This window comes from Hyaena hyaena, unplaced genomic scaffold (assembly GCF_003009895.1).
Source record: "Hyaena hyaena isolate Hyena2069 unplaced genomic scaffold, ASM300989v1 scaffold_466, whole genome shotgun sequence".
Classification (NCBI taxonomy): Eukaryota; Metazoa; Chordata; class Mammalia; order Carnivora; family Hyaenidae; genus Hyaena; species Hyaena hyaena.
The window spans coordinates 313,927-325,411 of NW_024081099.1; positions in this window are offsets into that span (position 1 = coordinate 313,927).

An 11,485-nucleotide genomic window follows, 5' to 3' on the forward strand; every position below is an offset into this window, starting at 1 on the left:
CACATGCAGTACAATCCCTCTAGTATCTCCAAGAATGTGGCATCCTTCATGGTATGCAGTCTTTTGATACCATCAAATAATAAATGTGTGCTCCACACCAATATAGATATAAAAATCACACAGTACTTACAATAAATAGAAACTGTTTAACATAGCATCTTGATGAGGTAAGCTTGTGTTATATTCTTCTAACAGTACAAGAAACTAAGCTATAAAGACCTGTTCAGACTTGCCTAGGGTACATCATAGAATTACTGGTGAAGCCCAAGGACAGGAGTTTCTACAGTTTTTGGAGCTTGTGACAACACAATAATGGTATCCTCTCTTATAGTTAGAATCAAGATATATTTGAGATATATTTTGATCTACATTATGTCTGTGCACTTCACTCAACAACAAATAAATGACTTGGTAGTAGCATGAGTTGGATTTATCAGAAATCATAACTCACTTTTCTTTGTTCTCCTAATTAATTAGCAATATTATAGTCCCTTTTGAGGACATACTGACTCTACTAGCAGTTGAATACTCAAAGGACAACTTGCTTTTTGAGAAAGAAATGGAAGTGTTCCACATTTAATAAATATTAACTAAGAGACCCCTATGTCTAGGTATCTAAGATGTGATGAATATGATAGGCAAGGCCACTGCTCTGATAGATTACTTCTGAATGGGGAAAAGTAAAAACATAATTTCAGTCAGGAAAGTACAACAAGAAAAGATAATAAAACAGAGTGATGACACAAAATGACAAGAGAAAAGCAAACTTCTTTATACAGGGCCATCAGTGAAGGCAACCTGTAGCAGCTAACCTCTGAATTGTGGAATGACCTGAATGAGGAGAAGCAAGGCCTACAAACAGTGGTAGGGGGAGGGCAAATGCAAGGGCCAAAAGCGCCAAAAGCGTGAAGAAGCTTGTTGGTGTTTGAGGGGCAAATGAAAGGGAGCATGGGTGTAGTTTAGCGTGCCAAGGTGAAATGAAGGGAGGTCAGAGGTTAGTGCCCGGGGTGTGGTCAGAGAAGCTGGGCAGGCCAGATATGGCAGGTTCTCATAGGCTGTGGTAGAGTTCAGATATTGTTCTTTGTTCTAAGCCTAATGCAAAACTTTGAAGAATTTTAAGTTAAGGAGCCACACAGTACACTTTACAGTTTTAAATCAAGGGGAGGGGAGCACCTGACTGGTTCAGTCAGTTGAGCATGTGACTCTGGATTTTGGGGTTGTGAGTTCGAGCCCCATGTTGGGTTGTAGAGGTTATTTAAAAAAAAAAATGAAATCTTTTAAATAAATAAATAAAGGGAAGGAAGGAGGAAGGGGAACCAGTTAAGTGAATGATGATGGTGATCTGAACCTGAGAGACAGCTGTAAAAATGGAGAAAAGTAGACATATTTAGATTCTATTTTTGAAGTGTTTCTTTCCAGAACTAATGTTTGGACACGGGAGGTGAAGGACGGAGTGAATACATTTATTTCTACACAAAATATTAACTACTACTTTACACCAAAAGTACAATACATAAAAACAAAACTTAGATTTCATCAAAATCAAAATCTTCACTCTGTAAAAGGCTCTGTTAAGAAAGAAAAAAAACACAAGGTATAAATAGTAGAAAATATTTGAAAACCACGTATCTAACAAAAGACTGATACCTAGAATAGATACAGAACTCCCAAAACTAAACAGTAAAAAAAAATCCAATGAGTACATGGGCAAAAGACATGGGGAGACTCTTCACCAAAAAAAGATACACAGATGGCAAATAATCACGTGATGTTCAACATCATTATTCATTAAGGAAATGCAAATTAAAACCATTGTGTGTATGTATGTATATATACATACATATATATATATATATATATATGCACACACACACACATATACCTGATATACATATACCTGATATATGTATATACATATATACCTGATATATTCTGATATATATATATATATATATCAGAATGGGTAAAATAATAAATAGTGACACTGTCAAAGCCAGCCAGGATGTGGAGAAACTGGATTAATCATACAATTTTGGTGGGAATATAAACTGATATAGACGCTCTGGAAAATAGTTTAGCAGTTTCTTTAAAAACTAAACATATAACTACCATAGAATGCAATAATTGCCCTCCAGACATTTATTACAAAGAAATGGAGACATATTCACATAAAAACCTCATATGAATGTTTATAGTCACTTTTTCTTTTAAAGTTTACTTATAATTTATTTTTGAGAGAGAGAAAGCACGTGCACACAAGCAGGGGAGCAGTAGAGAAAGAGAATCCCAAGTAGGCTCCACACTGCCAGCACAGAGCCTGATGTGGGGCTCAAACCCACAAACCATGAGATCATGACCTGAACCAAAATCAAAAGTCAGATGCTTAACCAGCTGAGCCATCCAGATGCCTGCCTCCCATCGTCATTTTAATGCACAATAACAAAAACTGGAAACAAACTAAGTGTCTTTCATCAACACATCATCAGACTGCACATGAATGATTGAACAGATTATGGTACATTCAATTCGTGGAATACTTCTCAGCAATAAAAAAAAAGAACTATTGACACACACAACAATCTGGATGAATCTCCAGAGAATAATGCTGAGAATAAAAAGATAATCTCTAAAGGTTACACACTGTACTATTCCCTTTATATGATATTCTTGAAATGACAAAATGATAGAAATGTAGAACAGATTAGTGGTTTCCAGAGGTTGAGGAGAAGGTGGGAGTGGGAGATGAGTATTGCTATAAAGGAACAACATGAGGAACCCTGTGATGATGGAAATGCTCTATCAATGTCAACATCCTGGTTGTGATACTATAATACAGTTTTACAAAATGTTACCTCTTGGGGGAAATGGGGAAAGGGTCACTGGATCGCTCTGTATTACTTCTTACAACTGCATGAGAATCTATAACTATCTCAAAAATATAGTGTTTAATATATATATAAAGTTTAATTTAGATATATAGAAGGACATCTTCCGCTTAATGTAAAACAGGACTCATGGAAGTTTTGGTTAAGACCCCAAAAGAGTAAATACAACATTTCAGAGTGAAGATCATAACCACACTGCAAGGATATGTATGAAAAAGTTGAGGACAATTGACCCTAAGGCTCTGAATGACTTTACCCACTTCAAAAGTTTCAAATGACTGAGAATTAGAGATTGGAGGAGAATGTTTTGAGAATCACCATTGTTATGCTTTGATAGCAACCTTCCTGTCAAGAAGAGAAGTAGATGGTAGTTCTTCATCCTAAATGAAGAGAGAAGTTTTAAGGAGGCCACTGGGAGAACATAAGGTCTGGGGGACATGGGAGTGATTGCTTCCCATTTTGAAAATCCAAAAAGCTAGAGAATTGCTGGGTAGTTGCTCAGAAGCAAGAGACAAGAAGGGATAATGTGGCTGTGTAGAGTGATAACTCTGTAACAGAATTTCTGCTTTTCCTGAATTCCAGTAGTAAAATCCTATTCCCAGAGTCTGCTGGGGCAAACAACGTGATTTCTCCATGAACGAAATGCGGATCACTCACTTAAGAAAGCCAGCATGGGGTCTTCTTAGGTTCTGCCTAAACATGGCTAAGCTGGGTAAATAGTCCTCTGCAAAAAGCGGGCACCAGAGTAGCTCAGTTGATTAAGCCTCTGACTCTTGATCTCAGCTCAGGTCATGACCTCATGAGTTTGTGAGTTTGAGCCCCACATTGAGCTACACGCTGTTAGTGCAGAGTCTGCTTAGTATTCTCTCTCTTCATCTCTCTCTGTCCCTCCCCTGGTGCTCTTTCAGAATAAATAAATAAACTTAAAAAAAAAATCCTCTGCAGAAGAAGTTAAGTAAATAAATAAAGCCAAGGACCAGCAGAACGACATGCATTAGCTCTTACTATGTGAACCCACAGGGACAGTGGAGTGGGTTTTGGAAGAATCCATGAAAATGCTCATGAGAACAAGAGTCTATTTTAAAACATTTTTTAAAATGTTTTTTATTTATTTCTGAGAGACAGAGACAGTGTGAGCAAGGGAGGGTCAAAGAGAGAAAGAGACACAGAATCTGAAACAGGCTCCAGGCTCTGAGCTGGCTGTCAGCACAGAGCCCGATGCGGAGCTTGAATCCACAAACCGTGAAATCATGACCTGAGCCGAAGTCGGACACTTAACTGACTGAGCCACCCAGGCGCCCCAACAAGAGCCTATTTTAAACATGTGTAAGTCCAGAAAGTGGCAATGCTAGATCATGAAGACAGTACTAGTTTAGTCGAAAATTTTCCTATAAGCTGTTTCCATTAAAACCCCCCTGTCCCCACATTCCAACCTTGTGAGGGCCTGTAGGCCTAACCAAGATGGAGTTGGAGCATACTGTGGTGAAAGAGGGAAGGAGCAGACTGTACTCTCCTTTCTCTACCTCCTGCACTGGTAACTTTAGGCCTGCAACTCGCCTGTAGGTGGGCAAGGAGACAAGCCTTAAACTCAGAAGTCAGAATTAAATTTTGACTTTATACTGTTGTTAAACTGAGACTGAAGCTTTAACACATAACTATTTCCAAATTCAAAGAATGACCAGAAAAAAACATGAAGACTGCTTAAATTTGCATCCAGGTATAGGGAAAGAACCAGCCTCATAGAAAGGCTAGCGGAAAAAAATAATTTGTTTGATGAATGCACACTACAAGTCCTTATTCAGTATTCTAAGTACAAAAGTACCTACTGTTCCTATACATTTTAACAGATTTTTTCCCAAATTATCCTATTGTCACATACATACGTGCATGTATGTATATATACATGAGTACAGAATTATGTACTTTTTCCTCCTACTATGAATATCTGTTTTCAGCAAAAACCAAGCTAAACTTAGATATAAATGTGGAAGAGTTGCTTCTTCATAATATGATTTTCAGTTTGTCTGAATTATTTTACTTACTGAGCAGTAAATATAGTACTACAAAAGTGAAACTTACATTTTGGCTTGAGATAAGTCTTACCATAAGTCTAGAATGAGAAAATGTCAATTTTTTCCCCTGAGTGAAGATTTTCAAATTTTTGTAGGAAATGGCCAAAGCTGTATTTCTCTGCTAAATTTCACCAAGATTAACATGCTTTGATTTATTGTACATATGACCCATACATGGATGGGAGAAAAAAAACATTAGAAATAATTCAAATCAGAGAGAATTCTGAATAACCAATGACTGGCCAGTAAATACTCACTCTGCACATTCCTAAGTCATCTGACATAAACGCCCAGAGGAGAATACTGAGAATGGAGAATGAAGGGCAACTCCAGTGATTTCTTTTGGATGCGCTCATTTATAATATGAAACAGATTTAGCATATTAGCCACAATTTGTTTCCAAGATCTTCACTTGGATTGCCTTTTTATATTCATTTGAAACAATTATTTGCAATTCAGAAATTTAATTCTAAATATTGTAAAAATTACAATACTTGCATTGGCTACAAAAATATATCACATGCTTTAAAGAATGTATACAACTAAATCTATCTTTATGGTAGTTTAGTATAAAGTTACAAAAATAATGTTTAGTAATTTTCTGATCCAAATTTCTACAATAGTACCTCCCTTCAGAATAATAATTTTCTTTAATGATATAAAGTTCAGTAGTACTTTGTAAATTCTGAGAAGAGATCTTCTACCTTTTCTTTTTGTATTTATAAAATGATAGAAATATTTTAAATCCCAAATAGATCATTAAAAAAAATCAACACTTCATGATGATATTATGCCATCAGTCTCTCTTTAAATTTGCATATAATTTTGATTCATCACAGAATGTACTTTCTTTTTCTAATTGTTTTTACCATTTCAAATTCTGGAGGGAGAGAATACCCAATTTCAAAATAAGAATTAAGTTGTAAAAACAAACAAATTAAAAATAGCATAGGGCTATTCATTTGAATAGGCTACATCACAAAATTTCATATTCTTCAAAAAAGCACAGAAAAAGAATATGATGTGTTTGTTCATAAACAATTTCATCTATGTAAGTAATTTTATGGTAATCTTCTTAGAGAAAATCCTACCTGCTTTTATATATATTTCACTTAGACAAGTTTTTAACTCAACATTTTCTGTAATAGAAACAGATACAGTGACCTATTAAAGAAAATAAATTATAAAAGAGATAAATTAGGAAAAAATTATTTTCATTACAAAGGGATATTTACTTACTTAGTCTTTAATCTCACAGATCTTTTTTTTTAATGTTTTATTTATTTCTAGGAGAGAGAGAGAGAGAGAGCGTGAGCAGGGGAGGGTCAGAGAGAGAGGGGGTCACAGACTGAAACAGGCTCCAGGCTCTGAGCTGGCAGTCAGCACAGAGCCCGACGCGGGGCTTGAACCCACGAACCGCGAGATCATGACCTAAGCGAAAGTCGGACGCTTAACCGACTAAGCTACCCAGGCGCCCCTAATCTCACAGATCTTTAAAATAGTTGTAATTATAGTGAATTGAACAATTGATTTACTGGAAATGTTTCAGAAACTGTGCAGAAATAATAAAATTTTTTATAGAAAGTAGTGCTCTATATGCATCTTTCTAAGTATTTTAATTTTTTTTACATTTCTTATTTATTTCTAGGAGAGAGAGAGAGAGAGAGAGCGTGAGCAGGGGAGGGTCAGAGAGAGAGGGGGTCACAGACTGAAACAGGCTCCAGGCTCTGAGCTGGCTGTCAGCACAGAGCCCGACGCGGGGCTCGAACCCACGAACCGCGAGATCATGACCTAAGCGAAAGTCAGACGCTTAACCGACTAAGCCACCCAGGCGCCCCTAATTATAAGTATTTTTAAGGCCTCTTTCTTTTCTTGATAGTTTAAATGTTTTAAAATGTAATGAGCATTAAACAAAACCTACTGCAATACTATGTAGAGTAAATTAAAAAGAATTTCCAGGATTAGTCCACTTGTTGAAAGAGCATTTACCTTCATTTGGATTTTGTTGTATACACCTCTGACACAGTTATTTTGGTCACAGCAATAAAGTATAATTGGTATCAAAGATATACATGCAATACTGTCAAAACTCTTTTCTTGTCTTCTTCCCTTTTCCATTAATCAATTTAGTAAAAAAAGAAATCGTTTCCACATTTTATCTTTTGGTTTGCTCTATACTTGCTTATTTTTGTCTTTTAGTATTTAACGGATACAATTTATCACTGCCTTCCTTTCTCCTCCTCATACAACTTTAGCTTATGCTCTACAGTTCTATGTTGTTCGTTTTCTAAGTTTTCCCTAGTTGTCATGGGGAATTACCTTGATGCAATGGTGACCTCCAGGAAAAGTACAAGCCAAGCAATCCCAGGGTCACACGGAACAGACAGGCTCACAGACCAAACAGAGATTCTCAAATCACACATCCCTTTAAAGCAAAGAAGAAAGAGATGGAGTAAGTTACCGCACTTAGGACGAGTTGAAAGTGGGAAGAGCTGCATTTCATGAGTTCCAAGTTATGCAATGTTCATATGTGTACACTCTTGCTGTGTGTGTGTGTGTGTGTGCATGTGCACACATGCACATGTGCTGCATCAGTGAGGTGGGGAGAGACTGACATTTAGGCAGGGAGGTCAACAGAGAGAAGGTGTATGGGGCCAGTGATAGACATGTGCTGTGTAGAGAAGCACTGGCAAATATTCTTGTCCATAGCTGTAGTTTGCCAATATTAGCCTGCAAACAGCTACAGGTATTCACAGCAATTCTTAGGCAGAGTACATTTGGGTCCAGAATATAACCATGGGAAGACCATGTAAAGGTAACACTGATGAGGGATAGAAGCAGAAAAATGTTCATGGTTAGCCCAGAAGGATAACCTATAGCCTGCATAATTTCAATAAGGATCAATATTCTCTTGTTCCATAGCTGCATTGGATCTTAGCAACTGAGCGCACACACACAAAAATACACAGACTTGGAAAGTTTCTGCATCTAATGGCAATAAATGTATTTCCAACAATGCTGTAGATGCAGAATGCTAACTGGCAGGCTTCTTTCCCTCCCTAACACAGCTACTCACAGCCAATGTATCCAACGAAGCTCAGATAAGTTAGAGAGAGTTAGCCTTAATCAACAGATTCATCAATAAGCATCTATTGAGTGTATTCTTTACAAAGCACTGTAAGAAAGCAGAATTATCACCAGATTCTGACATTCTTTTTACCGTTAGTGCTTTTCTAAGAAATTCTACTTACCAAATATTGTATTTGGAGTAATTTTGGAGCTTATCTCTATTTTAGGAGAATTTTTCTCTTATTTAGTTATAAATTCATAAAAAGTACAAGAAAGAAGGCATGTTTGGGGAGAAATGACAAAAACTTTAATATGCCTGAAAGACTGGGTTCATAAAGAACAGAGTGAAGCTGGGCAGGGTGGCAGAGGATTGCTTAGCATACAATGCCAAGTGGTTTATATTTTGAACCCCTTGAACCTAAACCTATGGTGTCCAATATGGTAATCCAAAATGATTAATTAAGCTTAATTAAGGGAGGTAGGCAAATCATAAGAGACTCTTAAATACAGAGAACAAACTGAGGGTGAGTGGGAAGGGGGGAAGAGGGGAAAATGGGTAATGCACATTGAGGAGGGCACTTGTTGGGATGAGCCCTGGGTGTTGTATGTAAGCAAGAAACCACGGAAATCTACCCCCAAAACCAAGAGCACACTTTGTACACTGTATGTTAGCCAATTTGACAATAAATTATATTTAAAAAATAAACTTAAATAGTCAAAATCAAATAAAAAGTCAGTATCTTGGGTACACTAGCCAGATTCCAAGTGCTCAATGGATACATATGCCTAGAAGCAACTAAATTGGTTAGTGAGATAGCACACTTCTATTATTGTAGGAAGTTCAACTGGACAGTGCTGTCCTAGACATTGAGGAAACATGTAAAATTTTTGAGCAGAGTTGGAAATGATAAATTTATGATTTTCCAAAAATCTCTGGAAAGAATTTGATAAACTGGAAAATGGTAGGGCAATTAGGATATGAACCAGGACACATATCATTCATCAGTTGTGGTTGCAGAAATGAAGACTAGTATGTGTGTTTGTATTAGGGTTGGGGTCAGGGAGAGTGCTACAGTCACAGAGTAGATATGCAGGTGAAAAACAGGCACACTGCTTCTTATTTAGGAAAATGGATATATATATTATATATACATACACATACACATATTATATATACATATATACATACATATATTATATATACAGATATGCACACATATATACACACACATATATACACAAATAATTATATACACAAATACACAAACATATATATGTGTGTATATAAATATATTTGTTGTTGAGAGGACAGGGGTAGATGATGAACTTAGGGTATATCCCTGCTAAGTTTTGAGACTGTGTAAGACATTCTAGTAAGATGTACAATAGGATGTTGGAAATACAGGTTTTGAAGATTCATTCTCAAGGAGCTTAGGAAAAGATACATAAATTGTTACATCAATTTCTCATTTCTTCCTTAAGATAAGTACCTAGAAGTAAATTTTTTTTCAAAAAAAAGTATGAATTATATGTGGAGACTTTCTAAATTTCTTCTTCCTCCTTTCCCCACAACACACACTGCCTGGTGGCCCTTAGGTTGCTATGATGAACAGATGTTACTGATAGGCATGTACAATACTCTACAGGTGAGCTGATGTGGTCTGGTGTTTACAAATTCATTGGTTGGGAGAAAGATTTCAGAGTTATATTCCTTTATTTGTAAAAACTACAACAAGGCTCCACTGGATTCCAGTGGCTTTCTAAGTACTATAAAGTAGAACATATTTGCATCTTTATAAGTTTGGGTGCCAGGCAAGAAAACAGAAGTCATGTTAAAAATTCTAAACAGCATTTGCTAAGGGGAAGTGTTAACATGGGAGTTGAAGGCTAGAAGAGCAAAAAAGGGAAAGTGAGATTAAATTAGAAATTCTTAACTGCTGTAAGTGGCTACCACTTCTAAAGTTGGTACAGCAGAATGTGGGAGTGGTATTATCAAAGTATGAGAGCAAACTCAGCGCTGGGGATGCCACATGAGGATGGGAAAATGGAAGACAGGCCCACGAAGGAGTGGCTGCTGCAAATGGCTCTGGGACTTTTTAAGGGCACAGATATTCCCATGGATACAAGAAGCAGAGAGCAAGAGGAAATGAAGAATAACAGCTTTCCCATGTTCCACCTCATGCTTTTCTGTCTATGCTTCCTTCCTCTTGGCAGAATCGTACAGAAAGTCATTTAACAAGGAAGGTTAAGAAATGTAGTCTGCAGACTCTCACACTCAAGACCAAAGGCAACTGGCTTCCACTATACTTTACTAGAAAAAAAATAGTAAACTCTAAAAAACAAACAGCGACAGCAACAAAAAACAGATTTATTTGGATTCTAGTCTCTGATGGACTTTATAGACTCTAGGGTCTATCACAGTTAAGTGCAATTTAAAATGCTCAATATATACTGATAAATACTTGAATGAACAGATGCCTATTCCTATCCTGTTAAATAATTCAAATCAGAACTCCTCAACTCACATGATTGGCAGAAGATGCAACTGCTTTTAAGAAACACTTTAGGGGCACCTGGGTGGCTCAGTCGGTTAAGCATCCAACTTCGGCTCAAGTCATGATCTCACGGTTGCTGGGTTTGAGCCCTGCGTTGGCTCTGTGCTGACAGCTCAGAGCCTGAAGCCTGCTTTGGATTCTGTGTCTCCCTCTCTCTGACCCTCCCCTGCTCACACTGTCTCTCTCTTTCAGAAATAAATAAAACATTTTTAAAATTTAAAAAAAAGAAACACTTTAATTCATATGTACAAATTAGTACTGTCTTTTAAAGTACTGGCCCCTTGAAAGTTAATATACTTTCAAATAGTGCTGCTATTACCGAAGGGATTTTTTAGAACATGTTTGAAATCATCATTCAGAGCTAGTCCTTGAGAAATACAGGATAATTAGTAGAATCTAGTCCTGCCCACTTTTGGCATCGTCTGAGTCACCTGATTTTAATCTGGAGGATTTAATAAGTTTCTAAAAGTAAATCCACTCTCCCAGAAGAAAGATTTGTTAACTAATGCTGGTAAGTACTTGCCACAATTTCCAATTAAACTTGAGGCAACATGATGTCTTAGTCTACTTCTGCTACTTTGAATTTGGAATAAGACGACAAATGTGGATAATAATAGTAGTAACTTAAGACTTTGGCCTTTGTTGCTTTTCTACGAAGAGAGAATCACAACTGTTCCCTGCCCACCCTCCCCTTCCCTCTCCCCTTCCCTCTCCCCCTCCCTAATTTCAGTAGGCTGTTTCTACATCCCAGGATTATTTCCAGCTAAGACAAAAGTATAAGCAGAAGTGTGTAAGCACAAAAAGTGGTCCCCTAGTCTCTGACGTCTAGGACATGATCCAAGACCACATTTTACTATCCTTCACCCACTTCCCTAAAGGGAAAAATCCATATAGTTTTCCATAT